Consider the following 27,769-nt stretch of genomic DNA (forward strand, 5'->3'; position numbering starts at 1 on the left):
TAACCACATAGACGCATAATCGACGATATATAGGAACAAAGAGAGATATAGAGCGGGAGAGAGTGACAGAACGCGTGTAGGCGCACCTCCTAGAGCGGAGTGCTATGCCGGCACGGCGAGAGAGAAGAGGGGAGGAGAGAAGAAGTACACAGACACTGGGTGCAATCTCCCCCCGTGCAAGAGTGACCATTTCCCTCTTGCACGTATTTGTTATATAGATTTCTTGAATGGTCAAATTGGTTACAAACTGGCCGGCCGGACATAGTTGGCCAAAGCTCATAAAGAGCACTTGAATAATAAAATGTACATAAAATATGATATCCTTTTGCAATAGCTTAGCTCGGTCAAGCCTTTTCCACCTGTCACACAGCTGCAATAAATAATAAGATATCAATTCCATAACAGTTTGAAGGAAAAAAGTGGGCACTTGACACATGGAGGAGAGAGGAAGAGGTAGAGTGAGAGGGAGCCCCCATGTGTGAGTGCGGTGTTGTGCAGAGACACAGAAAAGATGAGATTTTTCTTTGAGAGATGCAATGTGTGAGGGCCAAGGGGGGCAGAGAGTTTTCTTGTGCCACTATCACAAGAGCGAATTGGCATTGGTCCTAATACTCTGGTCGGCCGTTTGTAGATGGGAGATGTCTTTCCGTAACAAGTATGGTGGAGGGTCTCACACAGAGAGGGGGGGGGGGGGGGGGGGTGATATAGAGAGATATCCCATGTCCAAGCGTCTCCAACGCCCAAGGTGGAGAGAGAGAGAGAGAGAGAGAGAGAGAGAGAGAGAGAGAGAGAGAGAGAGATTTTTTCAAGTGCGGACATCATTTCCCTGGCATGCCCCATATATTTCTATGTCTCTCTATCGTAGAAGGTCGAATTCGAGATCTATTGATGGCAATGATCTCTCTATGTCTCCCTCTGTCGTACGCATCTCTCTTGTGTTGTCGTGCCGCTTTGCGAGCACGGGATGAAAGACAAGGACTGCATGCATTTTGGAACAACTTATGATCTATGCCAGATTTTCTTATGACATCAAATTGACTAAAATGTATGCTAATTGTGGGTTTTGGAACCATTATATGAGGTTTAATGCATGCAAGCCAAGATACAGTGATGATGTCAAAATGTGACTTTATATGCTAAACGTGCAGTGCTTGACACGCTCTCCAAGCCTATCTTTACGGTTCGTCAATTGGAGTCCGGACGAGGAAGATATGGGCATATAAGAATTCTTAGGGGCCGGTTCAGTTGTTTTTGTCTTGCTACCTCTATCTCTCTCAATTCTCAGAAGCCCGACGCTTTCTCAATAGGTACTGCAAAACTGCACACTCCGACATTTTTGGTGAACCCTACGCAAACTTGACTGAGGTGAGAGAGTGAAGATGGAGCTGCAGCATGGAGTGCAAGAGGCTTTACAAAAACTTTTGAGAATCAGTCTCACGTACTTCTTTTGAAGAGGTACAAATATGCAAGATTTTACAAAGCTGATCAAGATGATTGAAGAGTTGTCAATCAATGCAAGGTACAAGAATCAAAGCAAAAGAAATTAGAAGATGCTACGAAAGAGGCATTAATTGTTGTGTACGTCGAGTGCAATATGTGTGAGTGCTATGATCCAATGGATACCTTTCCTGTTATGAGATGGAGATGCGGGCATGTGAAGTTCTAGAGGATCTTATGGTGAAACCGTTTGAGTGGTTGGTTATTCCAAGTTTGGCTGCATAAATTGGAGTCTTACCATACACCGAGCGAACTTTACCGAGCAAATGAAAAAAACGAGCGAGACTACACACACACACAAACACAATATATTAGACATTTTCCATCTGCAACCCATGGTATCAAGCACACGCACACACACGCACACACGCGCACAAAATATAGCACTTTGTTTTTTAGGGGGAACACTAATATTGATGACATGACACCAGAGATCTACTAATCTTTTAAACATGGCACATGCAACTACGTCAATAGTAGCAGTGGAATGATGGACGAAAGTGAAGACGAAGTATGGCTCCAAGCAGTATACAATTGAAGTTTGTAATAAATAACAAGCCGGGCAATTTTTTTTCAGCATGGAAGAATTTTTTTATTTTATTTTTATGTTTCAATGGAAGACAACAAAAAAATGTACAAACTCTTGAATAAACAAAATCCTCATTCTCAGTATCATTTGAAATCTTAAATAGTAGGGTATTTTTTAACACTCGACCAATGGACATACAAGCCCAAGAAAAATACTCGGAAATTCCGAGTTAATCCACAGTGTGTGGTTTTTTTAAAAAAGACGATATTCGAGATTTACTAGACTATCTTGTTGTGAAACTCCAAATGGAACAGCTTGCCCTGAGTAAATTGTAACTCAAAAAATTATTTTTTCCAAAGTTTCAATGATAATGTAGCTTTTTCAAGGGGTGATAAGCTGGTAAGGTCAAGCTAACATTTAAAAGCATATCCAGTGAGCGGTGCAACTTACCTAGAATAAACAGAACGAGTCAGCATGTAGCACTAAAGGCACCACATGCATGTTGTGGCTATAAAATAGCTTGCGTAGAAGAATTGAAACGCAAGGCTAAGCCGTGATGTAGCCTACACACAAATCCACACACTAGGGCTCACCTTGGGCTTAGGATTTGCGCACTCGTACTCTATATGCTAGCGCAGGGCAACAGTTACGGCTTGTGCTTCTGATAAGCAAACCCTTTGTGCGGCTGATAAGAAAACTCATAATACACAATACAGTACACTTAATTAACGCAAGAAATAGGCTACAACTGCGTATCAAATAACACACGCAAGGCTTTTGTTTTCTCACCTAGCTTACGGGTACGCCGTACACAATTGCAAGGGGGTTGTCTTGCTACTTGCTGCACAACATTCAGTCCACCTCAAATGCTTTGCGACTGGTGAAAGCACCAGCCGAGATGACAAAGGCAGCACGGACGGCATAACACAGACGGTAATTCATGTTTTTTATGAGTAACCACACACACATTTGATTAAAGCACATAGAGCGTATGTATGCCTAGTTACACACACAATAAGTGTAGGTGATTTCCATTTGCATAACGCACATGAGGATTAGAGAGAGAATCACACACACATTTAGGGGTACACAAGAAAGTGGCTCTGAAAACATGGACGGACACATAAAGAGGTTAAAAACGATATGTTATGAGCCACCATCACAAGGATAACACAAATATAACAAGGTCATATCAGAATAAAAATGAAAAACGGTGTTGTTCATAGTCGTAAGTACAAAAAAAGCGTTTTATTTTGGAGTCCGCATACATAGGCATGTATACAAGCACTTATACAAACAACACACTTGAAATGTTTCACATATGCACATACAGAAGGGAATACGAGTAGTATAGCATTAAAAGTAGAACATGCATGATAAAAGCAACATCATAAAGATAATATCCATAAAAAAAACGTATCAATTGAAGGGCATAGCAGTGACGGTGTGCAGTACCTTGGATAACAATCATATACAAAAGGAATAACACAGATGGTGACAACAAACAGTAACCGGGTAAATTGGTACATAAAGCTTTGCTTACAAGTTTCCTTTTTTCAAAAACAAAGGTGTTAGGATATAAGGCTTCCTTTGGAAGTATTTTGAATTTAAAGAATTTCCTCTAGGTCTACTAGGTGGTATAAATATGGGTCAAGATATGAAAGATTTTTTATGAAAACCTCCTTTGAGGGCATAAGTCAATGTCTACAGCTGGTTTTTTGTTTTTGAAAAAAGAGTGATATTACAATCAAAATGCTGCCAAAATTTTTATAAATTAAAGACACTTATAAAGAAGTGGGTTTAAAAGGTAATTGTATATACCATAGAATACAAAAAAGGAGAGATTCATACACAAGTATTTGGGGCTACAATTACGTCTAGTACATAAGAATATTAACCACATGTGTGTAACTATTGCTGGCAAACAGGGCTACAGGCAGGCGGCTAGGATGAGCATCACTCGGGACTTGTTTAAGCTACAATAGATTCGGGACAAGCTCATGGCTACACATAATAGGCAGAAGAAAACCAAGCCAATAGCAATTAGGGACCCTATCTCCAAACCATGTAAACCCATAAAGTCTTTCAAAGACCGCAATAGACCTTACTTACATAGACAAGCAAAAGAAAACATAATATATGTTTAGGAGTAAGGTTGGGGTTTGGGGTGTGACAGCAATAACAAGCAGTGGGGATTGCTTGATATACCTGTCATCCATTTAGTACAAATTAGTTCTAATTAATTGTACTTGTGGTTGGTTGGCATGTAAAGATCCCTGCTCTCACTTGGTAGGAGTTTCGGCTTAAACTACTACTTTGTCATGTATCAAAGTATCTTGTAATGAATTATATATATCAAGAAATTCTTCTTTGTTTTGTTCTTTACACAATATGCTTTTGCAAACAGTATTTAAGTCTCTCAGTATATGATTCTGAATGATGGGATTTTAAACTCAAACACACATAAAATTTCCTGAGATACCTTTGGTCGGGTATCCATCATATACTAAGAAAACTTAATACTGGTATGATAATGGTTTGTGTAATACTTATATGGTGATTGATTCAGGCTTTCTGGATTCCATCTCTCACTCATTTGGGATATGGTATAGAAGAAGACATTCATGTTCCACTAATTGGTACCCAATGTATTATTTCTTGTTTCAAAGGTGTGGAATTCCACAAAAAATTGCTTGATTTTGAGAAACAAGCTATAATCACCCACTCTATATCTGTCTTAAACACATCTTCTGTCAATGACTGGCTCCCTTTACTGATTCCTTCTAGAAAAGAGAAGGATAAGCTTTTGGAAGCATTTAGTACCTTCCTAGCCAAATTACCCATTATTGATGCACACGATAGCTCAGATTTTAATTTTTATTTCACTTCTTTACCCACCATTGTGAACAAGCTGTATTCTATCAATAACCTCCCTGCTGTCCCTATAGAAGTTAAGCACTCAGAAAAGGTTATCAATCCCCTTCTAGATCTTGACCTTCTTGAAGAAGAAAAGAAAGAAGCACTCAACTTTTTAGCAGATACAAACAGTTTATCCCCAGAAAGAGCAGTTTCTAAACTTGTTTCAGAATTAATCCCACTACTATCACCCACGCAAGTTGAATTGGATGCTATTCAACTTGAACACAAGCTCTGGGATTATGAAATATTGAACCATCGGTCACCATTTACTATTTCCTCTCTAGGTTTGCTCTGTAGCATACCCACGAACATTGTAGAGCAATGAAAAACCCTTGCCTTACATTCCAAACATCTTTTATCACAAGATGTTCTTACCATACTGGAGTCTTACCATACACTGAGCGAATTTTACCAAGCAAATGAAAAAAACGAGCGAGACTACACACACACACACACACACACACACACAGTTATGTGCATAAATATTCATGATAAGGTAACAATCAAAAGTGATTGAAGGGGTTTCCACCCAATGTTCTATGTCCCCAATTGATGTATCCTTCTTTTGCAAATGTTGACTTTAGACCACTTACATCAGACCTTAAGCCCTAAACTCTAGCATGTGGAATGAGCCTACATAGGGACAAAGGAGGACACTAGAAGGAACTGAGCATGCTAGTTTTAGACAAGATATCCTCCCCTCTCTCCATGTTGAGGGTGTGGAACCACAGTTATAACGCATTAAATGGCTTGCTAGTGCCATTGTTCTACTCGGATGACTTTTGTTCAAACTCTGCCATATGAGTTGACAATAGGTCACTCTAAATGGATCATGTGGATCCTACTAGCCCAGGTGTAGGCACACCACTGACCACCACTCCCTCTTCTTGATTTTTTGTGTAGCCACGGTGATCAAAATAATGACAAACATTTCACACATTCCGTGTCATTCTCCTTCGAAGCTCAACTACCTGACACAAGCATCCCCATATCTGTACAAGGATGTAAAAGGCATTGCATACCATTATCCATATGTTGTTGGGACAAGATAAAATGACTATAAATATATATATATATATATATATATATATATATATAGAGAGAGAGAGAGAGAGAGAGAGAGGAGAGAGAGAGCGAGAGAGAGAGAGAGAGAAGACTTATAGTAATGCTCGTAGTCTGCAACCCTCAAGCCGAAAGGGCACTACAGAAATCCAATACGATTTTGACACACCAATTAACTCAACCTACTTTTGAACCTAAAAGCATCAGGAAACCATTGGATTTCCGTAGTGCCCTTCCGGCTTGAGGGTTGGAGACTACGAGCATTACTATAAGTCTTCTCTCCCTCTCCAGGCCTCTCTCTCTCTCTCATGTTTAGAAGAAAGATCTTTTCATTTTAGAGGTTTTAGAGGGCATGAGAATTGTTTCATCTTTGTTGTCCATACTCCCAAAAGGGATTTTGTCGCTCACAAGGGATTGGATAAATTGCAACTTTCAGATTCACAAATTCACTCCCTTGCAAAAAATTGCCCCTCTCTCCCCACACGCAGTGTGCAGTAGCAGCCAAATGGGAGATGGTGTGCAATGGGCTATGAGATGATGCATATGTGGGTTTTCCTCTGCTCACAAGCCTAGGTGAAAGGGCAAGGGAACTGGAACATACTCATCACCACCCATCCATGCCCTATATAGGCCCTTGGCCTTCTAAATATAGGGACCTCCTTGACTGCATGTTCGTCCTAGCCCTTGGCCGTGTCTAGTCCTACCCTTGGCATGACATTACACCCCCCTTGGAGAAGCGTTTTCATCCTTGAAACAAGAGTGATGATATACAAATGGTTTCGATAGTGGCATCCTTCATGGATCCAATTGTTTGGTTGACCAGAACACGGTTCAGTAGGAGGTTCAATGAAACCAAGAGTAACATCTTTATTTTTCACATTGTTGTCCATTTGCAACCGTCTTGTGTTGCCGATTCCTATCCAATCATAGTGTGTAGACTCCATTTAGAACACACATGAGTATGCAAAACGAGTTATCACACAAATATGTACCCTAAAGAGTACCTCTTTTCACTTTCCATGAAAGTAACTGGCTAACATAATTCATCAACCAAGTTTAAGTCCTTGACTTGTTTTCCAATTCCAGCAGTAAGCAACCCCACCATAACTATTGTGCAAGGTTGAGAACTTGATTTATACATGAAGAGACTACACCTAGTCGCAAACATGCTTTAACTTATGGTAAGAAAACTCCAAGTAGAGCAATAAATGCTTACTGATTGGATCGCTTGGTGCTAACGTATGCACTTTGCCTATCCTTCAGCACAAGATTACACTTTTTAATTTGCCTATCCCCTTGGATAACTGACAGTATTGAGGTGTGTTTTCCCTCGCGGTTTACAGACAGTCTTCCCAGATGACTGGTAAATGGGAATCAGAATATCATGTAACATTGTTGAGGAATCAACAATGGCCGGAATAACCATCATGGTTAACTTGAAAAATCCACAAACACCCAAACCGAGCCATGACCTCTATGGGTGATTAGTAGACCCCAAAGTAATCTCATAGAGATACTGCACATAGAGTGCAAAATGCTTCATAAACAATAACTTGAGGAATACGCATGCCATTCCAAATTAGCCGTTGCTAAACACTAGGGCCCATAACACCTAGTGTGCATGCATTACCAAAAAACAGATCCAAACCTGTATATCCATGGTGATCCTTGCCAATACTTATGGCAAATGTGATGTGCCTAGCATACATTAAAAAGGAATGTAAATAGTTCTGAAAAGAAACTAAATACTTTTAGTTGCAATCTTTGCAAGCCATGTTGAAACGTTGGAACCATAATAGAAGGTGGAACATTGATCACTTCTAAGTACAAACAATGAAACTTTTTCATTAACAACTTAGAGCCTTGCTATATGTATAAACAATCATCTACAATGTTGTTGAGCAGTACTTGTACCTGAACAAGTCATTCTAAGTATCCGATAATTTTTTGCCATCGAAATTTCTCCTGATACGTCGTGTTGAAAATGGTCTAGAAAATAGATTTGACCAAAACCTAGGGACTTTTTCGTGACACATATTTGAAATAATGGGCGCCAGTGTCAGTCCAGAGACTCATATTCTCCCCATGTGGAATATGCCTCATGTAAGGATGTTTAAAAAAGAACATCCTGCAAGTACAAGATGTACTTGTGTGTGGAGGTAACTCTAACACTTCGCGACAAGAGTGAGAGGGACCCTCATTCATTGCTCCATGTTGGCTAAACTGAACTCCTTGAGTCCCTAGATCATGTTGTATCCCATGTGACAACATGTGCCAAATCGAATCCTACAAGTGGATTCATAATAGCATAATGTACATTGGACACTACGGCGCAAAGTACTTGTTTTGACATGCCGTCATGGCTCTGGGGATTGAAATGAAAGTTCAGTTATCCGAATTCAAATGCACAGGAGTACGTCTCCTACTTGTGAAAAAACCAAGCAAGATTACATTGGGAACCCTGGGTGTTGCCTTCGCAATCCAAACCCGTTGGGTAGAATCTACGTAGTCAAACCACTTGGTAAGACCCTTTGTAGAAACTGCTCAACTAGCAGGTAACGATAACCAACGTAGTTAACCGTGTACAGAATGATGAGAATCAACTTGAAAAGTTGAATTCGTCCATTACCCCTTGGTAGTTTGCGGACTTCTTTCCTTGAAAGTACAATTGTGATGGATCAAACTGTGATCCTTGATGCCTATGGAGTGACTCGGTAATCACCCGTTGGGTCTTAACCCGAAATTGTGCTTCCATAGACACTCATAGTGCTATAGAGAGAATAAGAGATCCACACAAGTGAGATGCCTAGCTTTTATGGACAGCCATGTTGTTGCAATTGATTGTTGCATCTATACTTTGTGGTAGAGATCAGCTGATGTGAGTTGAAGATTATCAGAAACTCAACTCGAGCGTTGCACTAAAAACATGTAGTGCTTATAGAACATCGAAAAGATTTGGAATGGCAAGACTCGTGCTTGGCCATTAACATTGATGGGGACTCCACTGGGTAGAATGGTGCAAGCTAGAGAACAATCACCCAAGGAATGCCAACAATTGGGTCTTACCCTAGATCTGATAATGGCTCGTAGCCAGCTTGTGTGGCTCATAGCCCTTATGTCAAATAGTGTTCAATCGACGAACCGATGAAGATTAAGTTGGATGGTGTCTTGGCCAATTTCTAGTTGAGAAGTAGAGCACCTTGGCTCAGGCTGACTGACAAGCAAAACATGTAGCAAAAGCGTCTTAGAAAGTTTTTATTATTCTTTGAGAGAATTAAGAGAGAGAGAGAGAGAGCATGCGGGTCTGAGGAACTTTCCGTAAGTTATTACCTTGTATATAGTGTGCTCATACTCGTGATCATCGCATGCATAGCGTGCAGCTTATCCTATAAGCATTCAACATTCTGGCTGTATAACGCTCTCTTCGAGATAGGTAACAAAAAACACAAGTCACATCTTGACCCATCGATCTTGTAGCGGTCGTGACGAGAAAAGGATGACTTAAATAGGGCATTTTGCCGGTGAAATAAGTCCTAATTTTAGGTTCCTTTTAGTGTTGTGGCGTGTTTACAGCAACCAAAAACCATGCTAAACAATCCATCACTTATCGTGTCCTTGACAGAGTTGCGAGTGGGATAGCGAAAGCGTAATTCATGAGGTGGTAGAATTGAATCCACCCAATGAGCATGCCGTGCATGCAGAATTGTAAGCCCTCGTCGAGAGCGATGGCCACAAACGTGAGAGCCAAAAAGTGCCTTGCTGGCTTCACGTAAAATTGTCAAAGCACTTTTCTTTGCACAACATACAATATTGTCCAGAATAATGTGAAAACATGAAAAACAAGCAAAACTTAAAATAGTCTAACCTGGTCATCCCGTTGGAACCAGCTAACTTGAAATTCTGAAGGAAAAAACTCGTTGGAAGATGGTTCATAGCCATAGCTACTACACGAGATAGATTTGTCGTGTATATCATATACACCCTCTTTGCATATAATGAAAGAACATGCTGACAAACTGACAAATTGCTCAAAGGTTTTATGCTCATAGCATAAGCCAGACGAGAAAATGTCAATGCAAGATGTCGAATTGGAAGCCTTGCTTCTCTTAACAACTTATGGAGTTCAATTTTCTGGTGGTTTGTTTGATTCTGGCGCATAGCCAGATGAACTATGCATGGGAGTTAGCATATGTATCATATACACATGCATGGAATTTAAAATCATGGCAATTGTTTCCCAGTTCATATGCTAAAAGCATATTCCAAACTGTGGAAAACGTGATGCCAAATACCAAAAGGAAGCCTTGCTTCACATAAGTACTCATGTAGTTCTGATGTGGATAGCAAATAGATACGCTTGCCAGGTTACTCTTGTCAGTTGACAAGGGCACTCACAGCTTACTCGACCATGTCGAATTGTATTCTGTAGTGAAAAACCAAAAGAAAAAAAATAGTTGCAAGAGATGTACCTTGTATCTGCGTAGCGTGATTACTAGTATTCTGAGGATTTGTAGATGGGGCCTTGCTCCCATGATGTCAAATCACGCTTGCCTGATTGCATGAATGGCAGACAACTAGCCTAGAAGTCAAGCATGGGCTAGTTGTTTGATAGCTGCTTGATAGCTGCTTAGAATTGCAGTTAATGATTGGTCTAGCCAAGTACTTTGACCATAGGTTTATCTTCAAGCCACAGGCCATGCCTGTACATGTATGTACTGCTAAACAATTATTTTGGCACTTAGGGTCGGTCATACTTACACCTTGACGTTTGTCCTTGACAGGAACAAGCTCCCCTTCCACCAGAAGCAATGTTCTTGGAGCTTGTGTTGACTAATGCAAAAGCTTCTGCAAAATTGAAATGAATAAGAAACACCAATTTCAAGTTTATTGTACTTACTGTCCATTGGGAATGTCTAGAGTGCCATCTCCATCAGATATAAAGCGATTATTGACGGGAAGGTCATGGATCCACATTGTTGGTGATGGCGGATAACGAAAAGCCTTTCTTTCCTTGAATCCACTGTTGGGTTTAAGCTGATAGACCTACAAACATTTGCATGTCGAGGGTTCTCAATGATCCCTACCATGTTATGCATGGCTAAACTTGAAACAGATGGTTGTATGCCTTGCACGCTATATGAAGATCCTGGATGAGAAGCGCCCGACATGCCCTTCAGTCATCGTTTGTTTTCTGCCCACATGCATTGCATGCCCTTGCATGCCGCTCAAACCCCTTGGTGCTCATGCTCTCAGTGTCGAAGCCCACAATTTTGTTGCATTCAGTGGTCGGGTGGGAATCAACCGCTATGTACACGGATCCTACAAATTTTGAGTCAAAACAGGTGGCCTTGGCCGCCTAAGGTATGAAAATACCTTCACAGTAAGCCATGGCAATGACAAGCCTGCGCAGAAGGTAGAGTTTGACGTAGCTCACAGTACCAAGGTCAAAACCGAGTGCCAGTGAAATAGAAGTTGCTCCCTGCTGCCGCGCAACCTTAACGAGCCCAAAATCTGGCGTTGTCGACATAGCCGACTATGTTGACTGTTTCCTTCTCCTCCTGTCAAGCGGGCTTGCCCGCGTGCCTATGATCTCCTCATTGTGGCTTCGGCCTTCCCCCTTACTAGCAAGAGTGTCTTCACACGCCAAGCATAGCATGCAAGTTCATGCCAAAAACTCCACGGCCTTCTTCTTCCCAAGGCTCTTGCCCCGGGGGGTTCACTATATTTAAGACCACTATATCACGTGCGTTCAGGCTCTTTTTCGAAAATCCCTATTCTGTGAATTATCTAGGAAATATAATGAACCCTTTTCTTTTAAAGTTTGTAAAAAATTTAGATTTGTAAAAAACATATCCTTATGTAAATTTATTTCTGTAAGTTTTAAGGGATTTAAATACCCTTCTATTGAACTCACGTTGTGAGCGGGATGGAAACACACACAACGCCTCTATAATGACCCGACACACACTCTTGGGATGATACACACACACATTATGGGGCACCACTCGGCTTACACAACCAGCCTGGCCGAGACAGGAAACACACAGACGGAGTGAGAAGAGAGAGATTTCCCACTTGCCCACTCAACACTCACACATACACACTCACACACACACACACACTCTCAATTCAGCTCAAAGGAGGCAAATTGCTGTTGTTTAGACTCAATGAAGCTCAGCCCAACACCAATGGGGCAAATAGTTTACACAGTATTGAGGAAATACACCAGATACAACCACAAAGTTAAGCAGAGGCTTCACTCACCGGAGAAGATTACGCAGAAAAACAGCAGAAAATCTGTGAGGAATTTGGCAAAATGGACAGCGCCATTGCGTCCGGAACGCCAAAAAACCCCACCCTACAATGTCACAGTGCTCAAATCCGACCTCGGATGAGCAGTTTAGGGCCAAAAAATGCTCCAAAAACAGCAAAAACACACTTGCGGCTGTTCCTCCTCTCTTCTCCACGTTTTTTTCTTGTCTTCTCTCTGTTTTTTCAGTTCCCACACTTAGCTTTATTAGTTGGGCACCCGTGGCCTTTTAGATGACCTCAAACGGACCCCTGTAGGCCAAAAACTGACCTCGCAGTGCATAGTTGTCACCTTTTTGCATCATCCGCACACCTGGAACTCAGTTTTTCCAAATAATGCATCTCGCAACCACGTGAAGTGGCCCCAAAAAGTGGTCCTCATGATGACCTTTCTGCATTTTTATCACAAGAAAACACCCACGTCGTGTCCATACTTCTCCGCGTGCAAGTATTGACCCCGTTCGACCTCCTGACGCCACTCGATTGCATCTGACGCACCTGCTTACCTCATGTCATCGGCCCGCGGATAGCTTCCTCGAGAAGTTTTACGTGCTACCAACTCCTCCTTATTGTAGAAAAAACACAGTGGTACTGGTAATAGTGAAAATCGATGCACTATGTACACCCTGTCCTACCTGTACACATGTGGGCCCCACGTAACCACCTGGCTCTGAAAAATGGGCAATTATTTATTTGATGCACCATGGATGTATATGTACATATGCGCAATCCCTTGCTCCAGAAAACTCTTGACAACGTGATAGGTCACATACTATGTAAGGTGAACCCCCCAGGGCTCCTGCCCACGCCTGTCTCCATGGAATTTTGAGAGAGAGAGAGAGAGAGAGAGAGAGAGAGAGAGAGAGAGAGAGAGAAAGCAAGCATGCAACACCATGCAAGGTTCCCCCTTCCTCCATAGCCCCTCCCGCCCCTGAGGTCTGATACCAGTGAAAGGGCAAGGGAACTGGAACATGCTCATCACCACCTAGCCATGCCCTATATAGGCCCTTAGCCTTCTAAACATAGGGACCCCCTTGACTGCATGTCCATCCTGGCCCTTGGCTGTGCCTGGTCCTACCCTTGGCATGACACTAGGTGACAAACATGATGGCCGGGCTGAATGTGGGTGGCATAGAGGACGGGTATCACCTAGAAAATGACAAGGGGAACTGCCATGGTCAATGGTTGCTGGTCGATGTGAATGGTAGAACAAAGTGATTGGGTAGAAGAGGGAATGATTGCCATAGGCACATCCGGCCGCTCAGAGGCAAGTTCACCATGATTCGAGAAGTTATTGAGGCTAGGCTCGGTGGACAACCAATCATGGCTAGGGCTGAGTAGGTCTAAGTCGGGTAAGCGGGTGTCCTTTCAACAACGCTTCCACAAAGATTCCATAAAGATTCCTCAAAGATTCTCTAAAGATGCTGATGAAGTGATGAAGACGAAGATGGATGCTGTAATGTGAAGATACAAGCTCATGGACATCATCGAATATCCCGTTATTATTATTTTGAGCCATTACGGCCACTTTTGTAATGTTTACTGGAACTTCATATTTTAAGTCGGCAATTGTATTTTGGCCACAGATGCTTGTTGGATGAGCAAAGCCAGCTCACAATGTTGTAATTAAGCTCTATAGAAGCCTAGGGACAAATCAGGTCATTTTGGTCGGACATTAGGTTTTCTAAGGTTTAGTATATAAACCAAAACCTAAAGCTTTGTAAAGGAGACTTCTAATAATCTGATCTTCTGTGTCGTTGGGAGACTACGAGAGAGTGAGAGTGTGTGTGTGTGTGCTACAGGAGCTACGGTGGTTGGAATCACAAACAGAGAGTAGCACTGTGTTGCCCATGAGGAGAGCTACGCGTTGATGCTTACATCACGCGCGTTCGTCTGTGTTTTGGCGGATTCACCTGCAAGTTACTTTTGGAGTTTCGATGAGTAAATGTTGTCCATTTTTTCATTTCATCATATCCACGCGATTAGAGCGAGTAGAGCTACACATTAGGCACTTCAGTTTTCGGAAACGTTGACCTGCAAAAATCGGCCAGACATCCTACGCGTTTTCTGCACGGAGGGTATTGGGTAGGTTTTTTTGGTCACGGACCTTAGGGAGAGTGGACTATTGGTGTTGATAGGATATCCCTCAAGTTTCGTAACGTTTCGAGAACCTCTAATGGGCTTTTGGCTTGCGGTAGCATCATAGGAGACTCTCACATTCAGAGAACCGATGGCATGTAGATTTGATATCTCTGTAGGAAGTAGTCATTAGTCGGTCGAGTAGAGGTTGACACCCTTTGCTTGCTTCCACGCGCCTGCGGGTCGAGCTCCGTCCTTAGTTGACATTATATGTTAGGTGAGTTCTCGCTATGCTGACGTCCATCGTGGCGTATCCGTCCAACATTGGCGCCGCTGCCGGGGACGAGGGCCCTAAGTAGGTGACCGAGACTAGTCCTTGAGGATAGAGGTCCCTCAGGCTTCCCAAAGTACTATTTTACATTTAGATAGGATCAGAGGGTGGTGGACTCTCTACGTCTTAGGAGGAGTATAGGGAGCGTGTGTCTAGCCTGGATCTTCCATCTTAGGTAGTATTAGGTAGTAGTAGGTTGGGGTGTAGAGAGTAGGAGTTGGAGTGGTAAATGTGATGGTAGGTTGACTTGAGAGTCCATGTGAGGCTAGGAAGCAACCAATACATCAAAATCACCATCTCACATTGATGAGTAGGAGTAGGGTAAGTAGGATATCTTGATTGCTGATCTAGAGTACTTTATGCATGTCTTATTTGCTGTTAGGCTCATCAGAGAAGTAGAAAACGCTAAGTAGGAAAGACAGTAAATTGTGTTTGGAAGCTGATTTGGAGTCCCAAAGTTTCTGTGATTATTGATGAGAGCTCTAGAGAGCATAAGGAAGCATCAGAGACACTTCAGTCTGAAAAAATAAGAAGTAGACATCCTACGCGTAGGATGTCTACAAGGTGATCTGGGCACTTTTTGGAAAAACTGAGGTTACCAGTGTGTTTAGAAGATAGGTTCTACCCTATTTTCACCTGGAAAGTGGAAATTTGACCAAATTTTGACACATTAAAGCCAAAAGACGAGAATTGCCAGACATCCTACCCAAATCGTGTCCAAGGCCTAATTTCGAGACCAAACCATAGGATGACTTCATAGGCATGTTCTAAATGTTGTATTGAGTACATGTGATAAATTTCATCTCATTTGGGTGAGTGAAAGGAAGATTGAACAGACTTCAGCATTTTTGATTGAAAAAGGCAAGAATAGCTAGTTTTGGGGTCTTTTGGGATCCAAACTCAAATCTAAGCATACCAGTGGGTTGCTGAAGACTAGGGGAATCTTTGGTCCAAGTTTGGGTTCATTCTGGGCAAAAAGACATCCTACGCGTAGGATGTCTACTGCATGATTCTGAGACCAAAATTCTCATGTGACCATACCATTCTATCATATAACCTTAGATAAGCCTCCTAGGCAAATTTGGTCCAATTTGGAGTTGATTTGACTTGGGAATTCATCAGAACAAACATCAAGGTTTTGGAATAGATTCTTGATCATTTGACCAACCTATAGGTGTCAAAATCAAAAAGTAAAAATAGTTGTGATTTTAGCACATCAAGAAGAAGCTATAGTGCAAGTTTGAGCTAAAACAGAGCAAAAAGACATCCTACGCGTAGGATGTCTCCAGGGTCATAAAGTGGTAAAAATTCTATTGTAGCCATATAGGGAGGTTCTAAGTGTCTCAAGGATTCCAAAACTTTTTTTCAAAAGTGAATTTGGACCTTGTTTGGCCTATTTACCAAGCAAAGACAATAATTGTCAGACATCCTACTCTTGGAGTGCACTAGAAGCTTATGCAACCCAAATCTTGACCTATTGGCATCCAAATTCAATTCTAAGCATACCATTGGGTTGCTGAGCACTAGGAGAATCTTGGGATCAAGTTTGGACAAAATCTGAGCAGTTAGACATCCTACGCGTAGGATGTCTCCAGCTTGATTTAGGACTCCAAACCAACCTATGAGCACACCACTCTGATTAGCACATCAAGGAGAAGCTGGGGTGAAAATTTCAAGTCATTCTGAGCAAAAAGACATCCTACCATAGGATATCTCAAGGCCATTTTTAGGTCCAAATGAAATTCTGAGCATACCATTGTGTAGTTGGACTTAAGGGGAGTCTCTCGACCAAATTTTGTTAAATTTTGAGCATATAGACATCCTACGCATAGGAGTCTCTAGGCCAGTTTTAGGGTCCAACTGTAGTTTTGACCATACAAGAGTGTTCACAGTGTCACAGAGATCCCAAATCTTCTTTTAAAATTGAATTTGGACTCATTTTGACCATTCTAAATTGCATTTCACTATTTTGGCCATAACTTTCACCAACGGTATCGGATCGGAAATGTTTTTATATCAAAATGTAGCCTGAGAGCGACTCTACAGATCTTAGAGAAAAACTTGATCTAAATGTATGCAAGCTTCAACCATTCAACTTTGAAAAAAACATCGTTTAAGGCCTCAAAATGCATCCGGAAGTCAGGAGTGTCTAAAACCGACAGTTCGAAAGAATTGTGAGAAAATGGTCACGGTTTTGAAGACTGCTAAGTTAGCAGATTGAAATTATCTTTTGGGAAAACCATTGGTCACCCGCGGGAAGGTGTAAAAGTTAACTACGGCCCAGTGTAAAATTTGAGCTTCCATACACAAATCTGGTAGCAGTAAGACCATACACAAATCTGGTAGCAGTAAGACCATACACAAGGACTCTTGATTTTGCAACAACAGTTGCAAGTTTTGGAGAACTTTAACACAGGATTTTTGCTAGCAAATCACTGCGACTTGTGAATAATTCTCTTGTGCTAGCTTAAGTTTAGTTCAGCTAAAAGCGAACTTGGAAGTCACTTTCGAGCTCAAGGAACAAGTGTGGCCGTCAAAGGTACATCAAGAATTTTTGCATTCATTGTGAAAAAGTTTGCCAGCTAAATAGAATTTTGTAGATTGTGTGCTAAAGTGAACACATGTTAGCTTGACTCAAGAATCGCTACAAAGGGAGCAATCGTTGCAGTATAGTGGTAAGTTGCATAACTTATCACAGTGCTTCCACTAGATTGAGGCCTGCTAAAAAGCTCTAAGAAAAGCAAGCAGCCAGACAAGACAGTATCAACCCTGACAAGCAAGGGAGCTAAGAAGTTCAAGAAGTTCAAGCAAAGCCCAATTCAAAAAATTCAGAGATTAGGGAATCCACAAAAGTTGAAGGACCTCAAGCGAAAAAAACCGACACAAGGGTGCTAATAATTTTTATTAGCATTGAGGCAAGCAATTAGAGCTATCACTAAACAGGTACAACAAGGGAGTCAAGATGAAAGCAATGGCGTCTCAAAGGAATCAGACTAGTTAGGAAGAAGCTTCAAGTACATCCACAGAAATTACAAGAGAGCAAATTTGGATCTATCTGATTGGATACTACAAAGGACTGCCATGCTATGAGGATGTCAATCGGAATTTGTACATCAAGACAAAGAAATATATAGAGGAAACTCGGACATCTCAATATGTGGAAGTTGAAACAGCGAAGAATGTACTACATCCAAATCCAGATTTCATGGAAGACTGTCTGGGATCAATTTACACGAGGCATGGAAAATACATCGACGATGAGATAGAAATGTTGTACAAAGATCAACTTACAGATAACTACACATATCCTCCAAGTAGTTTTCTGTACAAAGCACAAGATGGAAAACGGAAAATTGGTACCCTCTATGGAGACGAAGACGGTCGATACTACAAGGCTGTCACAAGTCATGAAGTTCCTATAGAAAATAATCATTATTTTGCAGTAGAAGTGTTTGGCTCAAGAGGAGAAGACTACATGTCTAAAGGTGGTAATGTATACCATCTCGTCATGGGTTTACCTCTAACTAAGCACCTGGAAGAATTGACACCTACAACTGTCACTACACAAATGAGTGACTCACCACATGACACACAACAAGGCACAACATGGAAAGACACGGTACAAGTCTCGTGCACCACACCAGCACAAGACAAAGCACAAGCACACCAAATTGCACAAACAGGGAATACGTCGGAAGTACCCGCTATGAAGATAGCACAACTTCAAAAAGAACTAGCTCGGTCTTAAGAGCTACTTAACAAAGCACAAGAAGTCATATCATCAGGCATTGAACAGATGCCAATATCAGATATGCAACCCTCTCGGGTGGGGGGTCCAGTTTTACAAGAAGCAGTGTCCTTTTCAGGAGTCCAAGTGGAATCTCAAGAAGCATATATTGGAAGATGCCGAGTCGGAGGAGAGACCACTGGAAATTCACAATTCCCAATGTAAAAGGTCAGGTCAAGATGTCATTGTGGTTGACAAATACGATAGGCACTATGAAATAGCCGATGTGAAAAATATGGACGAGTTTAGCAATTGTGGGCAACCTGTAAGTCACATACTTGGACCCCGTCCAAAAGCACCATCAAGGGAAATGGAAAACAAAGATTCGGTTCAATCTTCACCCTCGGTGTAGAACTCACCAAAATCAACTCGGAAACATAGCCCTAAGGCTATGCAAGCCCCACGTCAAAGACCATATACTGATGGAAGAATTAGCATTACAATTGCTAGAAAGCATGGATAGTGATTTGATTTTGTATGCAAGCAATGATGGAAGCTATTTTCAGCTTCTCAAGGACAAGACGATGAAGGATAAAGAGACAAAGCCAGTGGATACACCTAAGTCAGTCGTAATCTACAAGTTCATGCATGCAAAGAAGAGGTCATATCTGTATCTAGATACCACAGAAAACCATTATCAACAGTATTATGGAGAGCTGCCTCATCCAAAGGGTGCACATGTTGAGATAACAACATATTGCGACCAATGTGCCATTGGTCATTTAGTGAAGGACTGCCCAACAAAGCTCTACATGGAAAAGAAGAAGCAACAAGCCAAAAGCAAAGTTCAGATAGTGACAACAAGGGAACGGAAGAAAGAATCCCCAACAAGATATCCAAAAAAGAAGCAGATCTTGTCGCAGAGAACAAAAGATAGGCTCAAGACACAGTTGCTTGAAGTCAAGGGTGTCAATGACATTATCATAGAGAATCAGGCTTTCAAAAAGGTCAATTGAATCAACTGATTCAAGATCGTTTAAGGAACCTCAGTGAGGACAAGTCAAAGTATCCACAAGGGGATGAAGATGAAGCTTGCAGTTCAATGTTCGAGAGCAAAAGAAGCCAAGATTCTGACGATAGTGAGCCAAAACAAGAAGAGGTGGCAGAGGTAACAAAAAATCTTAGTGCCACGTCACAAGTGGAAGACATGCAAATAGAATCAATGGATGAAGCTGAAAGTCTACCAAATAAATTCTCTATTGTGGATTCTTCATTGGTGATTGAACAAATCAAAGAGTATGAGAAGCTAAAAGAAGATGTAATTGAAGACATAGAATGCACAGAAGAAAGGGAAATGACCGATTCCAAGATTGACGACCAAGGACAAGCAATACAGGATATGAATGAATATTTTCGAGAAGAGACTCTACAAAAACCCATGGAACAATGGGAACCAAAGGCCACGGTGACCATTGCATCAGAAGAAGAGAGTCAACCTCAACATCATGCTACACAAGATTCAAAAGATTTCCAAGAAGAAAAGTCATTGAATGACCTTCAAGTGCTAGAAGAAGTAAATAGTGATAGAGAGCTTCTGAAATCAAGAATCAAGGCGTCACAGTCAGAAACTAGCAGTGAACACCAACAAGCAGCTACAATAGAAGATAGTAAGCACTTGGGACATGCTACAACCAGTCAAATGACAAAGAAGTTCAACATACAAGAGGATGACAAAGCCTTCAAGGCACAAAAGTCCAAAAAAAGTACCGAAAGCAACGAGGACATCAGCTACTTGGCAGCCAACAAGAAGATTAAATTCTCGTTGGATGTGTATGAGAAACTGAAATTCAACTTTACAACATAGATAGATTGCACTGCCATGACTAATGTCATGTCTTATGGGCTGTGATTACTTCTAGGTAAGCCAGAACTGCATGAAATTCAGATACAGGTTCCTATATCACATGGAATAGCTGTCACAAGTTTAGGGATTGCAGAAGCTACCCTTAAACTACGGTCAAAGGTAATCAAAGACAAATTCCTAGTGGTGAATTCCTCCAAAATGAGTACACATTTGATTTTATCCAAGCTATGGGCAAAAACACTTGAGGAAGAATTTGAATCTTCAATGATGGTCATCACGACTAGCTCTCAAGAAAGCCAGCCTACGACTGCTCCAAGATTATCGGCTGCCGACAAAGGCAAAGCCAAAATGAGCCCACAAATGTCCTACCAATAGAAGCAGCCCCTTAAATCAGAGTCTTCAATCTAGCCCCAAAAAGTTCAAGACAGAGCTTCAACATCAACTGACCACATGCTTCCACATGAAAGACAGACTCCAAAGAAAGTCTTTCAACCAAAATACCCTACAGTGCGAGATCATCGTCGACAAAAATCTTCAAAGGTCTACATCAAAGCTGAAGAAATCAAGTTCAAGGACCCAATATGGGTAAATGATCCTAGCCAATTGACGAAAGGTAAACACATGGGATGGATAGCCTCCCACTACAGCTTAGCAGAGCAAGGCTATTATGAGGGTCAAAAGAAACTTTGGTTACCAAAACCACAGACCTCGGCTTATATGGTGGATAAAGGTTTCAAAAAGCGTCCCCAAAAGCAACAAAGCTCATATTTATATCGCCAAAGGAAACCAACCAACAAGGCTCGCCAAAGGTACGCAGGAAATTTCAAATCTAGCTGGCCTTCATACCAACATAAAACTTCATCGATAAATAATCCCAAAAATGGCACTCTTGTACATCTCAATACGACATCAAAAACATCATGGGAAGTGCCATCTACAATTCTTCAAGCACAAGGTTACTATCAAGGAAATCGGAGAATCTGGCTACCAAAGATGCCAGGTAAACATTCTTCAAGAAAACAACTTCAGCTTGAAAATAATCGTAATTTCACGGAAGGCAAAATCAAGGACAATGTCCCAGTCAAGGCAAAGGATATCTGCAAAGACACTCTAATCACACGATGTAGATACAAATGGGTGCCAAAAGAACAACACATACCGAAGAAGATTGAAGTCATCTCTAGCTCTCAAGAAATGTCAAGACATGATGGACAAAGTGTTACGGAGAATGGAGCGAGCCAATCTTCTCAACCAAGGGACCAACAACAACAAAAATAAATTTTGACAACCAAGGTAACCCAGGTATGGAAAAAGAAACCAATATTGCCAGTATGGTCCTTTACAAATCCTCTCTTCGAGAATGGGAGTTTTGAATTTCAAAACCTATTCTTGGTCGAAAGCTCCCGAGAGTAAGTCAAGTCGCCATAAAATCATGGCATGAGAGTCAAGAGTCGGGCAGCTGAGCCACTAAATGAGCAAGCGTCAGACCCAAGCTTCATGTCTTAATATTTTTTGTGGTCTATGAGTCAAGATATTTAGATTATAGCTCAAGCTGGAAGAGTTGAGCATATTGTAAAATAAAGTCGCTCATGTTGGATAGGTGAGCATAAGAGTCGAAGTCTACTATTTTAAATAGTGGAGTGGCAGAGTAATCCACAAAACACTCACGCACATGTACACAGTGAGGAGAGTGAAAAACCCTCAAGCATCAACAACCCTTCTTGTGAGTAACGGCAGCTCTTGAAGTCAAATATATTTTTGCTTCTCTAGCTACGTTCACTCCTGGAAGCACCCATTCAAACTCTTCTCACACCGCATATTGTTTCCCATGCATCTATCTGTGCAAGCATATATAATGTCCTATCATTGGACATTTGCATTTGACACGATTTGTGTTCCACCCATGCACTTACACAACAAAATGATGATGATGAAGCGGTAACAGGTTTCATAAGCATTTGCTCAACAACAACGACTCTGACTTCAAGCTACTAACACTTATCCAATGTACATCAAGTCAATAATAGTAGCCATACGGCCATAAGTACTTTCACTCAACAAAACTCGGTTACATCAAACATAAGTACATATAGCCTCACATTTAATGGTGACTAAAGGCATTTTTTTCCCACTGGGTTTTTCCCTTTAGTCCTATCTAGGTATCCAAGACCTTCATTTTGTAATATACGCCACATTTTATTTTTACTATTTTATTTTTCTTATAAAAACACAGAAAAGCAGACCAATGACATCCCCAAACAACTACATGCTCATAAGCTAGAAAATCAAAGGGGAGCGGCCCAGAAAAAATTCAAAAAGGCTTCAAGATTACAGGTACACATGCAAGATGCAGCCAATGAACAAGCAATACAGAGCTGCCACGGTAAAGACTTGCTGCAAAAACAAACCTCACTCAACCTATTCACACTACAACAACCAATCGGAGGGGGAGAGCTATGGCTTCAACTACACTACATGTACAAGAAAAATGTACCTCTACAACATACAAAGCATCTGGTAGAAGCAACTGCAACAACAAAAGCTTCAACCAACACCAAAACATGAAGCACTCCTCAAGGCCACTGCAGACATGGGGTCTTGCCGGGGACGACAAGACTTCGGAGGGGGAGAGTGTTGAAAGGTTGAAGGTCAACCTTTCAACAACGCTTCCACAAAGATTCCATAAAGATTCCATAGAGATTCCTCAAAGATTCTCTAAAGATTCCAAATAAAGATGTTGATGAAGTGATGAAGACAAAGATGGATGTTGTAATGTGAAGATACAAGCTCATGGACATCATCGAATATCCCGTTATTATTATTTTGAGCCATTACGACCACTTTTGTAATGTTTACGGGAACTTCATATTTTAAGTCGGCAATTGTATTTTGGCCACAGATGCTTGTTGGATGAGCAAAGCCAGCTCACAATGTTGTAATTAAGCTCTATAAAAGCCTAGGGACAAATAAGGTCATTTTGGTCGGACATTAGGTTTTCTAAGGTTTAGTATATAAACCAAAACTCAAAGCTTTGTTAAGGAGACTTCTAATAATCTGATCTTTTGTGTCGTTGGGAGACTGCGAGAGAGTGAGAGTGTGTGTGTGTGTGTATGCTACGGGAGCTACGGTGGTTGGAATCACAAACGGAGAGCAGCAATGTGTTGCCCACGAGCAGAGCTACGCGTTGATGCTTACATCACGCGCGTTCGTCTGTGTTTTGGCAGATTCACCCGCAAGCTACTTTTGGAGTTTCGGTGAGTAAATGTTGTCCATTTTTTCATTTCAGCATATCCACGTGATCAGAGCGAGTAGAGCTACACATTAGGCACTTTAGTTTTCGAAAACGTCGACATGTAAAAACCGGCCAGACATCCTACGCGTTTTCTGCACGGAGGGTATTGGGTAGGTTTTTTTGGTCACGGACCTTAGGGAGAGTGGCCTATTGGTGTTGATAGGATATCCCTCAAGTTTTGTAACGTTTCGAGAACGTCTAATGGGCTATTGGCTTGCGGTAGCATCATAGGAGATTCTCACATTCACAGAACCGATGGCATGTAGATTTGATATCTCTATAGGAAGTAGTCATTAGTCGGTCGAGTAGAGGTTGACACCCTTTGCTTGCTTCCACGCGCCTGCGGGTTGAGCTCCGTCCTTAGTTGACATTATATGTTAGGTGAGTTCTCGCTACGCTGACGTCCGTCGCGGCGTATTCGTCCAACAGGATGAGAGCACTGTATAGCATCAGGTAAGTAAGCAAAAGAGTGAGGTCATCAAGTGGAAGGAAAACAAGTACAACAGTCGCATTGGGCATGAGTTGTTGGGCTGATGTGAAAGAGGGCGGAGGTAGAGGAGGGGGAAGGCAGGTTTGATTCAAGGCCAATAGAGGGGCGAGGCACACGAATCGTCAGTGCTGTAGAGTTGCAGCGGACCTTTGACCTTTCATGCTTTCGATCATCATCCGTGGGACACTCCATGAAACTATCCCACCCCGGCGCGGGACAGTTTCATGGAGTGTCCCATGGATGATGATCGAGGCTGACCTTGCAATGCCCACACACCCTTTGCACTTGTACACTATCCTAAGCTATACCGCACCGGCACGGGAGGCTTTAGAGTAGAGTACAAAGAGTAATAGGATTGTATATAGCAGACTTAGGTTGTATTAGTTAATTTAAATGCACAAGATAATAGGCAATGTCTGGTCTCATAATCTCATTTTTGACGTACCTAAATGATGGTTTTTTTTTTTTTTTTGCAGTCTTTAAGGCGTAGCAGTATTTGGAGCACCCCCTAAGTTAGCTTTAAAAATAAAGTAAATCGATTAGCACTTTTTTGTTTCAAGACTTCCAAGCCGAAGCTTCTGCTATGTCCAAGAGTTAAACGAGCAGTAAAACACGTTGATGATCTATGGATTTCGCACATTAACAATATCAATTTTTGTTTTGCAGCTTTCGCACATTATAGTTATTAGGTTTTTGGTCTTCTGATTTTCCACATTTGGCCCGTTGGTTTTTGGCCTGCAGCCTCTCGCGTCGATGTGGCAATGGTTAGGCTAATGTCCTAGAGACATTTGAGACTATGCAGTATCTACCCCATTTCCTTCCGCGCCAACACGGTATACTTTGGGCCAATGTCCCAGTTTATAAAAACTTTTACACGGTGGGAAAACGCCACTTCAGAGCCATGAGAAGCCTTACAAACAGACACAAAGCAAGCCTCCATTCAACCATATCAAGCTTTCCTAAAAGAGGAAAGCATAGAGAAATGATAAGATTAGGATTGTTGCTATGTCGATCATAGTTTGGGAGAAAATGAAGACTAAAGATATGCAATGGATAGTAGCACTATTCGGATTCCTTTTCTTGAATTTGCCAAGAGGAAATATTAAAAAGTACGGTTTTTATTAAAAATTTTGGACTATTTTTTTCTATTTTGGGGCAGAATTTCTCCTTTGTTCTTGCCCTCAACCGGCATTTTTGAAATTGAAAACGACACGATATTAAGCTAAGACACATTTTTCTCGAACATTGGTTAGAGGGCTATCTCCATTTGATTTTTCTTATAGAATACGAGGAAAATGAGGTTGAGATTTTTTCGTTATGTGAAGGTGTGGTCGACCTAGGTAATAGAAAATAACGATCGTTGATAGAGAAAAAAGGTGAAAATTATTCAAAATATATCTTCGTGCCCTGAGTTTCGACCATTTCACATTGGACATCTGACATTCAGTGGCCTTGGTAAAAGAGCACCGTTACTTTTATTTTCCCAAGAGCCTGGGAGAAAAGTGACGTGTTTTGGTATTCTGCTTGGAGACAAAGTACATTGTGGTAGGTTCATAAACAAAAATATTGATAATGTGCAAAATGGTGTTCCTGCACCGTGCTTTTGGGGAAGAAGAAAATAGCCAACCGTGGGTGCCAGACTAGGTGGAATTGTGGAAGGGTTTGTATGGTTTTGCAATTATAGTAACACTCATGCCTGGAATATTGATGAGATGATTGTTGGACCTCTTGGACCAGCCCCAAAGTTGTAGATTGTGGATGATGAAATCTGACTTCTTTCATTGGAGGTTGAGATGCTGCAAAAAAATGGATTTGTGCTTCAAGGTGAAAATGCGGCAGCATAGCCAAACAATTGCACTACTGGGCAATGCGGAACACCACCTAGTGCTTTCCATGCTAAATTCAGTGATCGAAAACGTGTTAGATGGAGGTCAAAACTAACCAAAGACTTCAATGAGAAGATAGAATTGGGATGAAGCATGCAAGAACAACTAGTGAGCGAGGCTATATTGGTGCCTAGTGCATTGTATGCTTCTGATGTTAGCACTCTTGGCTTTTTTTTAAAAGGGGGTGATGTATGTTGTGACCATTGTAGACTTTCCTCGATGTACTTGTGAGGATTTTCAAAAAAGAGACTCTCTGCAGCTTATATACGTGCGTTGCAAACACATGTTCTTAGCTTTGTGTATTTTCATGTCCTTGGGTTGGACTCTGTAACTCATGAGTTTGTGCATCAGGCTTCACTAAAAAAAGTTGAGTTGCTCCACGGATTAGGTGGGGCTACAGTTTCAGCATAGCATTGGCTTTACAAGCCAAGGTCTATAGTCCTCTTTGGATCTGCCATTTTTTTGGATTCCCTGCAATTGCTTGGAGTTTTGATAGCTTATGTTACTTAATCAAGTACGAACTTATATTGTAGTAGTGATCACCTTCAAGCGTTGTAGTTTTAAATCCTACTATGGATTGACCATTTTGTTGGATTGCCTGTACTTGACATTATGGCATGGCTCAAAAGAAATTTGTGTTCAAATTCTCTTTACTTTCGCTCAGGAAAATGAAATGCTCGGTTTTTTTTTCTCGGTGTATGGATTTTCCCCATAGGTTGAAGATCTTGCCAAGGAGTATGCTTGATTGTTGAAAGTATTTTAAAGAAGCGGTTTTGCACAGTAGTAATGAATATATGGCAAGGGAAATGGAATATGATGATAGGCAGACACCAAACTACAAAGAATTTTGGAAACAAGTTTGTGCAAAATTAGTGCAGAGCAAGATGCGTTCAGAGATGTTGCACAATTTGATGGACCAAAAATTGAACGTAACGTAGATTTTTTAGAATTACGTAAAGCTAATGGTTGTGCCATTAGCAACCCATGTGAAGTTGTTAATAAAGATGTTGAGTGTTCCATGATAAACTCATAGAGGGACACTATGCATGTGGAGTGTATACATGTATGTGAAGAGTCTTTGAATATGAAAGAAGGTGCTTGTCATGACGTAGAAACTGCACACAAGATTCCATAAATGTATCATCTGATACATATGAACACAACCAAGAGCCTATGTGTATTGTGGAGGAAGTGCATGCACGTAATGATACTGTTGAGCAAGATGAGGATGTCATTTGGTTTACGTACATGTGGTTCAATATATGGCGATACCCCTTATGATGGGAATGCCTATTTAGAGGGGGTGTAGGTTTTACATAGAGGGGATGCGCTTCCAGCAGGCTCTGATATCTTTGAGAAGATTAGGCAGAGGATTTATGCATAGACAAGTTTATATATGTGAGTGATGTGCCAAGATTTACAAATACAGATAATATTGTTGAGCTTCCATGTATCGAAGTGGATGATGTGGGAATGGGATACCAAGAAGTGCATCAAGATTTGAAAGCTAGAGGGGGTGAAGATGGTGAGTAGGATCGTCTATCAAGGTGGCAAAGCAATCAAATTTTTCAAAAGATGGTTGCTAGCTTGTTCAGAGGATATGCACAGTATGGATTTTTTATTGTATTCCCCTTATTGTTGACCATGTTAGGGATCTTATGTTTGCCAGTAGAAGGGAGTAGTTTCTCTTGCATGCATGCTAAAAGAAAAATTATGTTCTCAATTATCGATAGGGTTTGGATGTTTTCTCTTGATTTGGGACAAGTTTGCAAAGAATATACATG

This window comes from Adiantum capillus-veneris, chromosome 21 (genome assembly GCF_014529385.1).
Source record: "Adiantum capillus-veneris isolate H3 chromosome 21, ASM1452938v2, whole genome shotgun sequence".
In the NCBI taxonomy this organism is placed as follows: Eukaryota; Viridiplantae; Streptophyta; class Polypodiopsida; order Polypodiales; family Pteridaceae; genus Adiantum; species Adiantum capillus-veneris.